Genomic DNA, 18,317 nt, shown 5'->3' with positions numbered 1-18,317 from the left:
TTTAACATAGATATTATACAGGAGATGTGAGTCCTGCTGTGATTCCAAGAAGCCTCATGCATAATGCATTAGTTTCAAACCAGGGAGAAACCCACATTCTGAATGCAGTGTCGTATCTAGGTGAAAAGTCAGTGCCTAAGAACCGTTATGTATGTAATGTAGGGATGGATATAGTTGAAAGGTTGCAGTGTTACCTGCACCTATATAGGGTACCTACATCGAATATAACAGTATTCCTGGCACGAACAGAATTGTCAATATATCAGCTGCTGGAAGGCTTTGAATTATTCTGTAAAAGAAGAAAACTAATCTATACTACTATTATAAAGAGAGAACTGGAAACCTTTGAGGCAGGTAAACTGAAGAACTACAGCACCAATTACAACACCCAATACACCATTGGAAAGGGTAGTTTCAGCAGATGGACATAGGCTATACAGCACCACACCATATACATTAGGGGGGGGGGAAGAACGTTAGAGGAAAAGTAATCCGTTGGGGCATGGGCGTATGCATACAGTGATATGAACGCGGCGTTAGGCGTCATGGGCGTATACAACGCTTGCGAGAGGCAAGGTGGCGTGTGGGTGATGGCGTCAGGGCGTCTGCATACAACGAGAGGCAACATGGCGTGTGGGCGAAGGCGTCAGGTGCGGGTGCACAGGCGAGTCAGCGGTGCTGCTCATTTGGGTGCGATGTGGGGCCTCGAAGTGGCGTAACGTGCACAACTCAACTGGACAGGTAAAGAACGAAATGCTGCCAGAGGTCTGCGCACGCGGCCCCTGTGCGGGTGCTTGGAGACCCTGAAGGTGGCGGTTGCGTCTGGACGGGCTGCTACTGTGCAAACCCTTAACGTATTTGTCAAACAACAACCTTCCAAATAGGAGGCTAGACGAGGGAAACGAGAAAGACCCTTCTGACGCAACGAACACACTCGCATTCTCATTCACACCTTGCCAACAACACATCATTACTGAGAGCGGCCGGTATTGCAGAATTACGGAGAGGGGCCTCCTCGCACTGCCACTCTCTACAATTGCTGCGCGAAATACAACTGACTTTCACCCTTTGGAGTACATCAAACCTTCGGAAAGGGGGCTAACATAAAAAAACACATAACGATTTCGGTACCGCTAATTTTACTTGGCCACACACAGTGCTGATAATTCACGGCGCTTTCATCAATAGCTCTGTTCTCTCACCACAGTCCCCGGACAACGTCGGGACGGGCTGCTTGCATTTAATAAAACATTCTCAAATGAGAAGGTGTCCTAAGTGATGGTAGTAAAGGGTTTTGGTAAAGAATGTATGTATTTTAACCACATTTCAGTCACAAAACATTTAAACATACCATTCTGAGTCCCTATTTGGAATGGACGCCTTAAACACACCATTTCAAATAGTAATTCTGTTTCTGGTCGCAAACCTAAACTGCTAATCGCTAGAATTTCAGTTTGGTATTTGTACATTTAAAAAGCATTTTTTCGGTCTGTGAAGCGAGATGCTTGCGACCAAAAAATGCTTTGAACATCCGGCCCCTAATTCTGAAGCAATTGATAAATGTACATTATTCTGTAATATTACCAAAATAATTCATAGGAACTATGGGGTTCCTCTATGCAGTTTTTTTGTGTAGGATGAATGCTCATGAAACCTATTATGCTGTTTTAGTTTAAGGTGGCGTCAAAGATATCGCTCCACATTTTATTCTAAGATGGGGTTGCCTTCTGTGGTTCTAAAGGTATTTATTCCATTGTCGGAGTTACATCACTGACATGGCAGACTCTGGTGGTGTCTTTGTTCATTGTGTACAACCTGTCTGCTAAGGCAGTGAGCAGAAAAACACATGGGGTCGTTTGTTTTATAACAGTGAATTTCTATTAAATAATTGTCGGTGTTTAATGGGCCACAGTAGTAACCGGTGCAGTTTTTTGTATGGTTCTCTGGAAGTAACTAGGAAATATTGTTTGGGAGTAGAACGTTGTTTCTAATAATTACAAGGGCGATGCAGTCTAGCAGCACGGGCTAAAACACAGTGACTTTTTCAGTTTTCCTTACTGAACACCTAGAAGATGGATGGTATTGTAAAGGGTTAAAATCAGTGGTAACAATCTCGCACATTTTTCCCTCCGTAGTTTTTAAAACACAGGCATCAACTTCTGGCCGAATCAGGCGTGCACCATAATCTATACTAATAGCAACTGTCCACAACCTAGGATTAGCCAGTGTCATTGCCAGTAATCAAATTCACTGTAAACAGAGTATTCTGTAATACAAGAGAGAATTACATAATCAGACCAATTTCACCTGTTGTAAGATGAATAATTCATATATCAATTTACTACTTTGGTTGAACTCAAGTAAACCGTATCTCAATCTATCTATATTAATATAATAAAGAGAGAGCCCAAACCTTTGAGGCGGGTAATCTCAGGAACCACAGCACCAATCACAACACCCAATACAGCGTTGGAAAGGGCAGTTGCAGCAGAAGGACATAGGCTATGCAGACGCCCACCATATACATTCAAAAGGTAAAAGAACCATGCCAGCAAAGTAGTCCCTTGTGGGCGTGTCACCCCAAAACATATACCTCAGTACCCCAAAACATATACCCCTATACCCATACTTCCCTTATCCAAACATTTAAAAAAACATGCTTTTACCATTCATGCATTTACAACGAATTGCGTTGTAAATGTATGCGCGGTAAAAGCATATAAAATGTAATGCCATGCGTTATAATGGCATTGCGGAGTCATGGTACTTTCGTAATGAAAGTATGCAGAGTGATGGTATGCGGAAAAAAAGTTGCGAAATAATGGGTGTTTACCCTCCCCCGGTAAGTACATAGGTGGTACTGCAGCCCACATCTCCAGCAACATACCTATATTTTTTCACCACCGATTTAAAAAATGTACAGGTCTCTCTCATTGATCGCCAGCACCGACATACACTTTTAGACACACCTCCCGCCACAAGTTCTAGAATTGCGAACTTTAGAGCTGGGGAGCTGCGTTCGAATCTCGGCATCAGCTCAACATCCTATGATTTCAGGCAAATAGCTTTGTCTCCCTGTGCCTACCACAAATGAATGTGTTCTTCTGTAATGTAAATTGTGCTCATGCCATGTTGTCGAGTTTGCGCTATATAATATTGCAAAGAAAAATAAAGTAGGGAAACTCGAGTTCACACACTACTGAATGCGCACTCTTAAGTGTACCAGCAGTGCACTGTGAATCGGAGCGTTTCACAGGCCTGTCACAGATAAAAAATGCTATCTAAACGAAATCCTACAAAACAATACACTACTGGCCGGCAGCAATTCATACCCGGACAACGTCGGGACGGGCTGCTAGTCATTAATATAGAGAAAACAAAATTTATGATAATAAAATCCAAAGCTAAGCTAAAACCGACCTTCAGGATTTACGGAAAATCTATTGAGCAGGTTAAGACCTACTACTATTTGGGCATTCGGATGAATGACGGGCTTCGCTGGTGCGCCCGGAGAGCCAAGTCTAAGGCAATGCTGCCACAACAGGCTGCAGCAATAAGGAGATGCACAAATAACTGCAAAAATCACCTAATAAAGCCTGCACCTACTACGTAGAAAACAAAACTGTGGTGTTGAGTTCTTATGGCATCGTAATTTGGGGCACACGTAAATGTGCAGGCTTTACAAAAATTGGAAAATTCTTACTTGAGGGGAATATTACACCAAGGTGCAGGAACTGCAATGGTAATACCTGGTGCGCAGTTGGGGTGACATCTGTGGAGGACTTTACTGCCTTTGTCCCCATAGGTTACTGGATTCGAGTCTGGTCTACTCCTGCCCCCGTAAAGTACTGGAAGACCCTCAAAGATCTCATGAACAGCCATAAATGCAGCAGACTGCATTGGTTTAGACATGTTGCGCACATTATTACGCTAATAGACTGCTCAGATGGATTCTCTTTAAAATCCTGACCGTCATTTACAAAGCCACAAGGGCAACAGGACCAGGATACATAAGGTCCAGAATCAAACCATATACCACCCATCGCATCCTGCGGTCATCCTCGTAGAACCTCCTAACAGCCCCGGCTTTCAAACTGAAATCTAGAGGGGGCAAGGCAATGTCTGTCCTAGGGACCAAAGCATGGAATTCCCTGCCTACTCAACTTAGACATACACAAACGGAACCTACTTTCAAGAAGCTTCTAAAAACCAGGATTTTCACCACGTCGGGCCACATTGTGCTATCTCTCATCTAAATATAATTCTTGCTTCCGTTGCCTTAAGTTATTTTTCCCCACTACAGATTCTTAGATGTTCTTTCCGCAAGCGTCAAGATGCTCCTTGGAGTGAATGTTGCGCTTTATAAATTCTCTCATTCATTCATTTAAATCTATGTTGAAATCCAGAAACGATGAATGAAGCCATACTAGAAATGGTGAAAGAGAAGTATCTGGCTTTTACGTGGCGTAAGCATGAGGCTAAGAAAAGTGCTCTATTGACAAAGTACCTGACATGAAGATCTGAACCTCAGTGGGAGCAATTCCTCAACCTGATATGGCTGTCTGAGAAAAGATCTCTGTATCTTATGCTCAGAACAGGAGCCCTACAGATCCAGGGGCAGATTTACAAGCCCCATGCAACACTTTTACGCTGCAGTTGCATCACTTTTGTGACACAGTTACGGCATAAACAATGCACCACTATGCAACATATTTACAATGTGCTGCATCTAGTTAGATGCGTCACGTTGTAAAGCCCTGCGCTACATTATACCTGCGTCAGGTATAATGTATGTAGGGTGGGTGTTCCGTCACCAGGAAGCCCCATAAAAGTGACGCAGTGAAATCTACAAGATTTCACTGAGCCACTTTTACGTCCCCGCTGCGTCAAATCCTTAAGCCTGCTTGAAGCAGGCATAAGGAGTGACGCAGCATATTAGGTATAGGGCACCCCAGAGCAGTGCTGGAGTTGTGTCGCACTTGCGATACAACTCCAGCACTGCGTCACCCTTACGCCGACAGATGCATCACACATCTGTCTATCCTTGCGCTCGCGGCGCATCCATGGTTGCGCAAGTGGTTGTTTGAGTCACGCAAAATAACTGACGCATCCCTGCTAATATGCAGGGATGCGCCAGTTATTGTAAATCTGCCCCCCAGTCTGTAACTAAATCCTGGTCCAAAGTCTGCGGCTCGAGTGCTGACTTGTGCAGCTGCCCTCTGGCGGCCAAGAAACACTTATGCACTTTATGCTTCACTCTGTTACTTCATTAACTCCTCGAAGGTTTTATCTTGTCATCTGTTTTTAAAATATAATGCGATGAACTGCACGGATGCGCTAACGCTCTGCTACGGAACAGATTGTTTGGGAATATATCTGGCTGTAGCATCCTACATGTACACAGCGCGGGAAGCACAGCGATTGGATAAGAAGCAGCGCTCGCTGCGAGTGCTTTGTGCTTCGGTTCTTAATGTGCACATTGCACTCGCACCTAGACATGCAGCAGCGCTGTCCGAGGCTGTACCATGATTATATATTCCGAACGGTGGGCCATATTATCAAGAAAGGGCGATACAGTATTGCCGCTTTTATCGGCAGGAAACTGCAGCTAAAGCGGCGATAATGGGCTTGATAATATGCCCTTGTGAATTCCCATAGCAGCCCAGGTTCTGGTGTTAACCTGGGCTTCTATGGGAATTCACAAGGGCATATTATCAAGCCCATTATCGCCACTTTATCCGTAGTTTCCTGCAAATAAAAGCGGCGATAATGTATCGCTCTTACTTAATAATATGGCCCCAGGTGCGTTTTAACATCTTAGACACATTCTGCACACAAAGACACACTTCTCAAGATTTTAACTTTTTTTTAGCCATTTCCTAAGACAAGGCCGTTGGAAGGGATTGACATTTTAAGCCATCAGACTCGAGCTGGCTGATATGATTACTGTACATAGTACTGTACTAGCTTTTCCCACTGTCAAGGATAGCATTGATTGTTTATTTTCCTACTTATAATCTTGCATATTAGTCAAGTTCCCTCTTTCATTTTTTACAAACAGCTTCTGTGTATCTGCCAGGTTTTCCATTGGTAGGGTGCATTACATTTAAGGCTATGTGCTGTATGAATGCACTTTAATAGCTATGTGCACAGACAAGGTCAGTGAGACGGATGGACATTTTAAGGCCATCGAGTTTAGCGTTGGCTTCCATGACTGCTAAACACAGCACAATATTCGTTTTTTTGCAGAGCCGAGGACATCAGTGATTGCGCGGTTTATTCCCTCATAATTCTGTATAATAGTCAAAGTCGCTTTTTTATTTTATTTTGTTATATTTTTAGTAGCTAGGTTATACCTATCTGGAAGCCGTATTCTTCTGCTAGCTGCTATTGTTCCTCGGCCTAGAAATGTTGCATTTTACTTGTAATTTACACGGAGGACGACAGTCACAGCAACTCTTCGGATCTCTTTTTATGACATAATATTTGGAGAATCACTTGGATTAGCTGCCCACTGAGGGTTAACACTCATCCTTTGGACTGCAATTTGCAATTAATAAGTAAGTATAATTTTATTGTGCATTAATTTAATCCTTAACAGGTGATCAGCTCGTGTCACACATTCAAACAAAAGTTTGGAACAGGACTTAAACCACCATTAAACCATTAAAGCACATACACATAGCAAAAGTTTCGTCATTAAGTAGATAAAATAACACAAACAAGCAAAGAATTTATGGGCAGGGACTTAGCCGCCAAAGGAGCGGTCCTTAGTAGACAGACACTTAGCATCAAAGGAGATGAAGGTGAGTAAGCCAAAGTGCCAAGAGTGCAAAGTGCCAAAGGGTGCAGGAAGAGTGCAAAGTGCTAAAGGGTGTAAGAAGAGCGCAAAGTGCCAAAGTGGCTTTGTGGTCTGTGCACAGGTCTTTAGAATTGTCCTCGACGCCACCCATAGTCTTCATTTTTAGATATAACCAATAAGCAATTGATCTGAAGTTGCTATGGATGATGGCTCCAGGAGGTGACCGTCGTGATCATGGTCAAAGCAGACATGGAAGGCGCGATAGACGGCAGCACAAGTCGTCCCTTGGTTGCTGCTGACATTGCGGTATGGCACCGACGGTGCAGCCGTGAAATCCATAATATTCCTCTTGCCCACTCGATCAATCAACCAATCAATCATGAGGTTGGTGAAGCGCAACTACTCACCCGTAGGGTCTCAAGGCGCTGCGGTAGAAAGTGCCAAGTGCATTGGAGAAGTGAATATATAGACAGATGTTTAGCATCAGAGTAGATGAAGCAAAGTGCAAAGTGTGAGACGACTTTTTGGCCCGATATAGCGAGAGACACTTCCTCCAACGTTGCTATGAATGTTGACTCTTCGCAGACATTAAGCGTCCTTTTCTTGGCCCGAGCCAATATGAAAGTGCAGATATAAGGCAGCACAGATTATCCCAATGTTGCTGCCATTTGTAAAGTGCACAGCTACCTCCGATGGAGGCGTCTTGGAGCTGGGGGCCTCCGGGAAGATTAAGCGAGCTATTGCCTAGACTAGAGTCACATGATGCTGGACTAACCTGCCGCCGGTGCGGGGATGAACCGTGAACCCTGTGGTCTGGAATCAGGCACCCTGGCCGCTGCGCCACACCTCTTCCAGGTATAACAGCCGTGGTGCAGCCACAACATGTGGCTCGTGCAGTATAAAGTGGTAGGTGCATTATAGAAACGGATGTATAAAATGTTATACCGTAGTTATCCCTGTATTATCCCAAATGATCGACGGCAGATTGTTTAATAAGGAGGGCAGATTTTGGGACCGAGTTCTGCAACAAAGGAAGCATTTGTGGGTCCCAATTTCTCCGCAACCAACTGAAGAAATGTAAATGTTTTGACATTTAGTAAGTTCAGTTCCGTCGAGATAAACTTTATTTCGGCAGGAGGCCATACAAGCACAAACAAAGTATACACAAAAAACTGTAATGAAGTTAGCACCAGTAATGACGCTGCAGAAATGATGCTGGTTAAGGTTGTTTTATTTGCTTTAACTATATCCCTTAAAGAGCGCCGAGCCGGTGCTGCTCCCTCTGTGCTTTCGCGCCTCCGTCTCTGGATGCGCGCGCATCACCCAAAATGGCCGCCACACGTCACGTCCTTACGTGACGTGCAGCAACTAGTGCGCCACTACATATCTCCCCTATTTTCCAAACAAGGATCAGTCACTTACAGTTCGCTGTCTAAATCGTAGTCTCGAAACCTGGAGGGTCTCACCACAGTCCTTCCACTCCGGGTTACTCTGGTCGGGGTCCCCAGGGCCCCCTTGCTCTGTATCTCTGTGCTTCTTCCCTTCCTCAGCGCAGCCGCGCTCTCACCCGTGCTCCTCCTTTGCATGTCCATTTCGGTTCCTTGGTCGCAGTCAGGGCTTCTCTCCTCCATTCGTTCACCTCCCTCGCTTCTTCCATCTTGTGGCTCTCCTGTCGGTTGTACCAGCTCCGCATTGGGTTCCTCCATGTCCTCCCATTCAGTTCCACCTTGTTGCCATCGCAGGACTTTGTTGCATCTGGCCATGCGGTCTCGGGACCACAAGTTCCCATCGCTCAGCAAGGCCGCTCGGTCGTACACTTCCTTAACCTGCATGGGTTTACTGTATTTACTGTCTCCCTTCTTCTGTAGCACTGCCAGCTTGACTCGTACCCACTTGCCTTTCTCCAGCTCTGTCCCTTTTACGTTCCTGCGTTTATTGTAGTGGTTGGCATAGATGGACTGTGCCCTTTCCAGATTGGCTTGTACCACTGCGGGAGACTACTCACTGGTAATGATTTTCTCTTTCCAAACCCAGTTGTCGTGCGTGAAGGGTTCACGGCCTCTCAAAATCTGGAAGGGGCTGTATCCAGTTCCAGTGGGGGTAATTCTGTACGCCCACACCATGTTCCATATTGCTTTTTCCCAGTCCTTGTTACTGGAGATCGCTGCTTGTACGGCTCCTATCACTACTCTGTTAAATCGCTCCACCAATCCGTTGCCAGCAGGATGGTAGATCGACGTATGTTTGCTTGTGATGCCATTCCTCTGCATGAATTTGTTCCATCTTTCAGACGTAAATTGGGGTCCATTATCACTCAGGATGGATTTGGGGATGCCCTCTCTCACTAATGTGTCCGACAGAAACCTCAATATGTTTTCAGTGTCCATAGCCTCGTCTACCTTTACCTCTGGCCACTTGGAGTATCTATCTATGATGACACATACGTACTTCTGGATGCCTTGGCCATCAAGGATTGGGCCCAAAACGTCTATCGACAGTTCTTCCCATGGATTCTGCGGGGGGTCAAACTTTCCTAAGGCCGGGCGCAAGGGTTTGAGCGTCTTGTCAGCTCCTTGGCACTGTGGACAATCTCTGACATGTCTCTCTGCTCGTATATCCATTCCTGGCCACCAGTAGTTTTGTTTTGTTCTTAGCTTCAATTTTCCTATCCCCAGGTGTCCCTCATGTAGAGTGTCTAGTAGTTTGGGGATGATGTTTCTTGGCGGGATGACTTTGTCTCCTCTGTACCTGAATACTCCTTTGTCACCTAGCGACAATACTTCTCTGACCTCGTAGTAGGGCTTAAGAGTTTCACTCGTTTGTCTCTTATCCGGCCAACCCTTGACAATGTGCATCTTCACTTCCTGCATGACGCTGTCCTCCTCGTATGCTTCTGTCCACTCTTGGTAGCTGATGGCTCTCTCTTGGTCCTCCATGAGAGCTACCATCTCCTCCTTACCGGTTGGGTCTTCCTCCCCTGGCTCCATGGCTGCTGCTGTGCTCAGGTAGTCCGCTACTCTATTCCGATTTCCTGGAATATACTCTACGTCGTACCTGAATTCCAATAACTTCAGAGTCATTTTAGATATCCTGGGGGTGGCGTTGGCGTGACCGCTGGATGTTAGCACCTTCACCAAGGGCTTATGATCTGTCTTTAGTTGGAATCAGGTTCCCCATAGGAATTGTCGAAATCTTGTCATTGCCCACACTACCGCTAACATCTCCTTTTCGATTACGCTATATTTTCTTTCGGTGTCGCTCAATGCGCGGGACGCAAAACTGATCGTCTCCATCTTCCCTTGTCCCCGATCCTGCATGAGCACCGCACCTAGCCCCTTGTCGCTGGCGTCGGTCGTGAGCACCGTTGTGCCCTGTGGATCATATCCTTGGAGTGGTACCGCTCCTGCAACATCTTTCTTGACTGTCTCAAATTCACCTTGAGCCTCTGGTGTCCACAGGAAGGTGGTGCTCTCCCTGGTCAGCATCCTCATATGGTGTGTCTTTGAGGCGAAGTGTACCACGAATTTGCTGTAGTACTCCACAATGCCCAAAAAGGATCTGACCTCCTCCTTGTTGGTGGTGGGAGGAGCCTCCGAGATTGCCTTCACATTTCCTGCCTTGGGTGTGATTCCTTGCACACCTATCTCGTGGCCTAGATAGGTCACCGATTCCAGGCCCAGTCGGCACTTTGTCCATTCAGCCGTGAGGCCCTTGACCTCCAGGGTTTCCAGCACCTTTCCAAGCTTCGAGTCATGGTCCATTTTGTCACACCCCATTACCAGGATATCGTCCTGGAAATACTGGACGCCCGCCATGTTCCTAAACAGCTGGTGCATTAGCTTCTGGAACACTGCGGCTGCCGAGGCCAGTCCAAACGGCATGCGGCAGAACTGATAGCATCCGAATGGGGTGATGAATGACGTGAGTTTTCTGCTGTCCGGGTGCAAGACTATTTGATGGTAGGTGGAGGTTAAATCAATGGTGGAGTACCACTTGACTCCCCTTGTTTTCGCCAACATCTCGTCAATCCTTGGGAGGGGGAATTTCTCCACCACAATGTTCTTATTTAGTTCTCTCAGGTCAACACAGAGCCTGACCTTCCCGTTGGGCTTCATGACTACCACCAATGGCGCGAGCCACTCTGCACACATGATGGGTTCAATTATTCCTTTTTTCTCCAAGTCTTGTAGTTCTGTTTGAACTGCTTCTCTCACCGCTATAGGTACGTTTCTTACTTTGTGGGCGATTGGAATGGCTCCCTCCTTCAGTACTATCTTATGTAGGAATCTCTCCAGTTTCCCCACTGTGCCTCCAAATACCTTCGGGTAGTCTTCTTTCCATTTGGCCAGATTTGGCCACACTTCTGGTTCTGTGAGCAGTATCTGTTCCTTCCCTCCTGGGTCCAATTTGATTCCCAGGTCACCCTGGTCCAGCCATCCCAGGACTGACGGTCCCTTCTCTGAGATATACAGCTTGCAGAACGCTGACCGGCCTCTGAACTCGAACTTCAAGGGTCGGAATCCCGCCATTGGTATGCGGTCGCCATTGTATGTGACTGGCCGAATGTCCAGTTTCTCTAGTTCTGGGACCAAGTGTGGTCTGAATGTTTCATTCCACACCGCTCTCTGGACGATGGTGTAGGGAGAGCCTGTATCCGCTACCACACTTATGGGTATTCCGCCAATCGTCATTTCCAGTACAGGTTTAGTTGTCCTTTTTCCATCCACGCATAGTACCTGGTCGTATATACACAGGACTGTGACTACCTCTTCTTCTGTGTTATCTTCTTGGTCTTCATCGCCCTGGTCGATGTATTTCACCACGCTCTTGGACGATTTCTTCCGACATACTTTCTCATAGTGGCCGATGATCCCTTAGTACATACATTTGGCCCAGAACGCTGGGCACTTTCTGTCGTGTGCTTCATGGGACCAGCTTCCACATCTGTAGCACGTTTTCTTGTTGTCGTTGCCTGCTTGTTTCCCCGGAGGTCCGGTGTTGCCTTGCCATCTGTTAGGTGTCTTTGGGGCAGCACTCTTGTACTTGTGGTCTCCACGCAGTTCCTCATCATACACTCTGTTTACCATGGGACTGGGTGCCGTTTCTTTCTTGGTTGCGTCTGCGCACCTGCGTGCCAGCTCTGCCCTTTTGACGATGACCATTAATTCCTTGAGTGTGGTGTCCCCCTCGCCCACAGCTTGTCCTGAACGTTGGTGCTGGTAGTGTGCATCACTATCTGGTCTCTTTGATGAACTCCTCCTCCCAAGCTCCGTATCTGCAAGTGGTTGCCAGTTTCTTCAGGGCCGCCACATACTCCTCTACCGACTCTCCGGGGCGTTGTTTCCTTTGCTGGAAGTTGAATCTTTCGACTGACACACATACCGTGGGCCGGTAATGTTCGTTCAAGTCATCAATAGCATGGGCATATACATCGTCGTCCGTGCTTCCTCTCGGTTTGGGCACCAGGCTTTTGTAGATTCTAAGTCCTTCTGGTCCCAGGTTGAGTAGTAGTATGCGCTTCTTTCTTTTGGGGTTAAAATGTTCCTCATTCTCGTCTTCCAGAACCCCTATGAAATTGTCTATATATTCTCTCCAGTCTTCCCACTTCATTAGTGGTTCCCCTGGTTTGGGCAGAAATTGGACTGGCGCTATTGCATATCCCGCTGGTGTGCTAATTTTTTCTTCCTTAACTGTGGGTGCTGTGTTCCCTTTGCTACTGGGGCTTCCTGGGGTGCTGTCCGTTTGTTGTTTCTCCTTTGTGGTAGCCAGCGCGGTTACTCGCGTTTGTGTGGTGGTTGGGTTTTGGCACGCTTTATCCTGCCTGCTCTTAGGGCTCTGCCGCGCTCCTTAGGGTCCAATACCTTGTTAGGTGTCTTCTGTGGAAGCTGTGACCTCCTTGTGCTCTTGTAGGCCACTTGGTTGTGCTGGTCCTGCCTTGGTGGACTCTGGACTCACAGGTGTGCTGCTGTTTCCCTCTGTGTGCCCTTGTGGTGGTTTCCCGACCTCGTCGCCACTGTAATGAAGTTAGCACCAGTAATGACGCTGCACAAATGATGCTGGTTAAGCTTGTTTTATTTGCTTTAACTATTTCCCTTAAAGAGCGCCGAGCCGGCGCTGCTCCCTCTGTGCTTTCGCGCCTCCGTCTCTGGATGCGCGCGCATCACCCAAAATGGGAGCCGCACGTCACGTCCTTACGTGACGTGCAACAACTAGTGCGCCACTACAAAAACCAAACTTCAGTTTCACACAAATGTAGAAATAATTGTGTATACAATTTTGGTAGAACTGAAAAAAAATAACTGGAAATAGGGGGGTATAAAATGTGTACAGAAACTAGGGGCAAGACATCATAATATAGAGAGACAAGGATTCTACCCGAACACAGGACAAATGTACACATATTGAAAATATATAAGAGCATGGCAATAATTAGTAAATAAAAACAATTTCAAAAGAATTTAGTAAGGTATTCTCAGGATTCAAGCCTGATGGCTGGTCCGGACTCCCAAGCAAACATACTCTCTGCAAAGAAGATATTTTCTAAGCCGTGACTGAGGGGCCATGCAGAGTATGTGCACAATGGTTTCCTAGCTTAGGCCGCAGAAGCCACACATTCCCCCCTGAATTGCAGTGTTTCGCCATGTTGGTAGATGAGCCCACAAATTCCACTACCCCAGCCGAAGTGCCACAGACCTGGCTTTTAGCCATAACTTGTAAGTGTATGTAACTTATCTCTGCTTTTTACAGGGGGTATAAGAAATCATTACTGCCCATGCTTGCACCATGTCTTTCATTTTTATTTAATTCATTTATTTTGATAGCTTTATAGAGCACACACATGATCCTTGCGGGTATCAGAGCACTTTACAGGTATACAGATAGCGGAGCAATCACAACAATAACATCATATTCGGGAAATATACAGGATAAAGTAGTGCTGAGAGTGGAAGGGTTAGCTTACATTGTTCGGAGAGCAGAGAAGGTGCACCAATATGGGCAGAATTACCATAGTCAAGAAAACTGCAGGTCATGTAGGATCGGCAAAAGTGGGGGAAGTCGAAGATCAGCTTTTTAGATATGAGGGAAGGATTAATCCAGCTGCGAGGCCACAAGCCCAGAGTGATTCAACTCCCATAGGACAGTTTGGGAACTACTTTTGCTTTCAGCACCGACAGTGTAGGCTCTAGGCCCGGCCCTTGAAGTTTCTGGGCAAGAGTCATATGGCTGGTGTCCTTGTTTTTCAGGCAGAGCAAGTGAGATTTGAGGTGCCATCTGCCACATCCTGCAGTTTTCCTTCCAAAGGTGACTGTCATGGTTTTTGTGCACTTTGATTCAAGGCCTTCCCCGACTGTGTATGAGTATAGAGTGGAGTGAATTTTAATTATTTGGGCGTGTGCTTCACAAGCAAGGACAGGCCCAACCATCATAGCGCCTCCATGGAAACAAAAGGCCAAGACGCTGATTTACGCCATGCGCAAACTACACGGAAAAATGTACAGTCCATCCCCGGTGGCAGTACGAAAAGTGATAAAAGCCAAACTACTCCCCTCAATTTCATAAGGACAACTGGCCTTTCCATGGGCACTGGCAAAAACCTTGGAAACTGCACATTGTCGGGCTTTTTAAAGGATTTTCGCAGTTGCGCGCCACACCCGGAATGCAATGATAAGAACTGGAGTTCAGATTAAATAAACAAACATATGAAAATTGGGACTCCATTGTGCTATACAATCGCAGCATCTATGCAACACCCCCAAATACCACGAAGGAAGTCTTGAAGGATATCTGCATACAAGAGAAGGACCCCTGGTCAGAGCACCTGCGGACTGCCTGCAGTAAACTACACTTAGAATTAACAAACTGGAGCTGTTGGACCTGGCCTCGTGGCGTGGTCCCCCCCCCCCCGCGACATGGCTCCCCGGTAGCCCAGCTCCGTACACAGAGACCCCTAGCTGCCCTGGCCATGTCTGGCCAAACGCCCACGACCCGCATTGGCCTGTCCCCGGCCACCTTCCCAGCCCGCGCGCCCTGAACCCGCAAGGCCCCATAGGCTCCCGGGCAGCCATTTTCCCTTCCCGAGATCCCTGACTCCGTGGGCCTAGCATGACCCCAGCCCCAGCGCAGCGTAGGCCCCAGACGCGCCAGACATAACCCGGCCTCTGGGATCGCCCCTTCTAACAGGAGCACTTTTATCCATCAATCTAGGATCCTAAAAACGGTGCTGAGCGACCAAGTCAGACATTTATCTTTGGCAAGAAGACATGCGACTCATTGAAACCTCTGAAGCAACATTCAGGTATTAGGTAATTCCTACAGCGACAAAAATAGTGCACCGAACAAAACAAATTTAAAGCATATTTTAATAATTCGGCTCATTCCGCTTCCAATAAAAGATATAAAATCCCACTGGAAAGTCCCAGAGACAGTTACCGCCTGCAGACTGTGTAAATTAAGCGATGAATCTCTGCCCTCTTCCTATGCATTTGTCCAAGTTTGATGAACGCAAGCGGCACTTTATTAAAACCTCTGTCTTTAAAATATGGCACCCGCACCTGCACAGAAGCAATGGAACGTTTCTTATAACTTAGAAACTCCAATGGAGTTGGCGAGTCAAGCCAAATTCGCACAAAAGCCTATTAACAGGAAGCCACGCACATGCTGACGAACACTGAAGAAACTTAATGTAGTTTCTTGTTGGAATATAAACCTTAGTTCTAGTGGTGGTCTTATGAATTCTTTTAGCTGCATTATGAAATGTACCAATGGGAATGAAATGAGTTAACTAATAATGTGATAATTTTCGCACAATCATGCAATGATTTTGTAAATGTTTTTATTAATTGAGGCAAATAAATGTATTCATTCAGTGAGTGGAGGGTTGATGCTGAAGGCTAATTTTGCTTTGTCGTACCAGAACAAAGGGGAATATTAGCAAGAACCTCGGTAAAATTATCGCCGTTTTGTCCTGCACATCTAACCTGGGCTTCTATTGGAATTCTATAACGCATATTAGCGAGCCCATTATTGCCGTTTTGGCGGCAGTTTCCTGCCGCTAAAACTGGGTTAATATTAACGAGGTTCTTGCTAATATGCCCCAAGGTCGTTTGCACAGAGCATGCGTGTAATACGTTCGCCTCCCAGCTTGGGAGTATGGCAGGTTTCTTTATCTAAGTTCTCCGACAGGGCAGTGAAGTAAAGATTGACGAGCAGGGAGGCGAATGCACATCCTTCTTTCAAACCCAAGTTTGTTGCTATCTTTCTTGAGATTCACGTTCTATCCTCACCCAGGTATTGGAGTAGAGTTGCTCTATTGGACTCAGTAAGTTGGCTGGGAGACCTTAGTCCTGCAGTTTGCAGCACAAGAAGGCTCTAGGGATGCTCTCAAGGCAGCTTTAAGATCCATAAAGCATGTTAGGTCTTTGAAACCACAATGAATTCTTTTACACTTTCCTGTTTTTTCCATCCTGTGGACTGGAGGTGACGTTTCCCTGAGCAATTACACGTTTTGACCTTTGACAGATAAAAAAGTAGCTGCAACGTGATTCCGCTAATAAAAATGGCGTGACCACATCACAGTGTAGAACACGCCTGCCTAGAGTGAATCATTTTGGACTACATTATAAATGATCCTTAATCTTTGAGAGGTTTATAATTCCTCATCTTTCCACTCGGGAATGACACCCTTTTTGCCATTGACGCCAGTCCACAAATTGGGAGCGATATCAGCAAATCTGGACAAATAATATCCAGATCCTGCAAGGTTAGATCGACTGAACAGATGTGATTTTCAAATCCCAATCTACTTAACTTTTGAAGCCTTGAAGAAGTCGGAAAAGGCAACGAAACATGTGTCGGCTGTGACAGAATCAATGTTACTTACAATTTAATGACTGTGATGAAGACCGCTTGCTGGACAAATAACTGATGCATGTTGTGTATGAAACTTTTGTACTGTCTGTGGATAGTCAGTTATATACTTACCTGGTGCTGTGCTCTGTCTATGTTGTTTTTTGCATGTATATATATGGAGGATTCTATGTATATCGTTTAGTACTGCAGGCGGCTCAGTACAGGGACATAGAGGGTGAAGACTCTATTACCTTATAAGCCTTCCACAACTGCCTGAGAGATACTGCTGGCTGGTTACACCATAACTCCCTCCAATTCAATTCCTCTAAAACCGAGGTTCTGTTCTGTCCAGCAAGCCGCATACCTCGCCTTCTACCTGCTGAGTTCTGGCCCCCGGAAAATTCAGATAATCCGCAACCGGTGGCCAGTGTTCGCAACTTGGGCGTCATGCTGAATAACAAACTGAGCATGGAAACACAGGTTTCAAGAACAGTCGCCACCTGCTCGGCCCTTATGCGCTCACTACGTAAAATCCTGCCACTACTTCCACCACCCGCAAGAGCACAGATAGTCAGGTGCACTATTCTTAGTCGCCTTGACTATTGCAATGCCCTCCTGCTCGACTCCCCCTTGGTACTGCTGGACAGACTCCAACGTGTCCAGTCAGCAGCAGCCAAACTGGCCCTTGGATGGACAGGAGATCCTCAACCACGGCTGCCTTAGCCGAGCTACACTGGCTTCCCTTGAAGCAACGTATTGCCTTTAAGTCTCTCTGCCTGGTCTTCAAGGCATTAAACGGGTTAGGACCTAGACCTCTACAACGGATGTTTACCTGGTATACACCAACCAGAGCTTTACGATCCGCGACTGCCCGACTTGTAATAGTACCCAGAATCAAGAGAGCCAGGATCGGGGGAAGATCGTTCCGAGTGGCGGCTGCAAAGCTCTGGAACAGTCTGCCCGCTGACATTCGTCATACCTCACAGCTCTTGCCTTTTCGGAAACTAATAAAGACTTGGCTTTTCCCCTAGATCCCCCTTCCACTTCCACTTCCTTAAATCAACTCCCACAGCCTCCAACTCAGGAGTAAGCCTCCCAGTGCCAGGATGCCTGCCAGGTGACAGCTGCGCTTTACAAGTGTTTTAAATAAATTAAATAAATAAATAAACATAGAGCACGCTTAGAGTCATTTCCTATTTTACTTTATACGCAATCATAACGGATGTGCTGGCCATTTCTAGTTAGCCACTGCAATCATTTGCTTGCCAATATGATTTCTGGGGTGATCTGACCTTCATCAGCCAAAGCTTTTAGGTCATCAAGCAGAAGGCTGGTGAAGAGTTTGGCATCATTGTCCATTAGCGCTATGAGGTGGTAGGTGTGAGGTTCTGATTTTGATTCCCCTTTAAAGATTGGCTGAATACACGATCCTCTCTAGGAGTCTGGAACTCAATTGGTTGACAAGCAGGATCCTGCAACTTGTGATATTGTCATAGCCCAAAACAAGGGATCAGATGTGAAGAGTGCTGTCGGAAGCCCATTTGGGTCGGGAGCCCTGTCTTTCCTCATCCTCTCCAGTTTGAATCTGCAGCATCTTCTCTTGAGGTTGCCCAGTTATTTGAGATGTTAATCCCTGAACATTACTCTGATAGATCCGTTATGGGTA

At 46.3% G+C, this 18,317-nt stretch overlaps 1 long non-coding RNA gene across 1 annotated transcript in view; it reads left to right on the top strand.

Annotated features, from left to right (window-relative positions):
* Positions 1 to 578: 578 nt before the first annotated feature.
* LOC147700949 (uncharacterized) overlaps positions 579 to 18,317 on the top strand; it is a 49,354-nt gene continuing 31,615 nt past the window's right edge. Inside the window, exon 1 of the long non-coding RNA XR_015297148.1 lies at positions 579 to 741. This is a non-coding gene — a long non-coding RNA (uncharacterized LOC147700949). The remainder of the gene's footprint in view (positions 742 to 18,317) is intronic.

This window comes from Lissotriton vulgaris, chromosome 7, assembly GCF_964263255.1.
Source record: "Lissotriton vulgaris chromosome 7, aLisVul1.2, whole genome shotgun sequence".
Classification (NCBI taxonomy): domain Eukaryota; kingdom Metazoa; phylum Chordata; class Amphibia; order Caudata; family Salamandridae; genus Lissotriton; species Lissotriton vulgaris.
The sequence above is the reverse complement of the archived record's forward strand: the minus strand, read 5'-3'. Positions and strand labels throughout refer to the sequence as shown.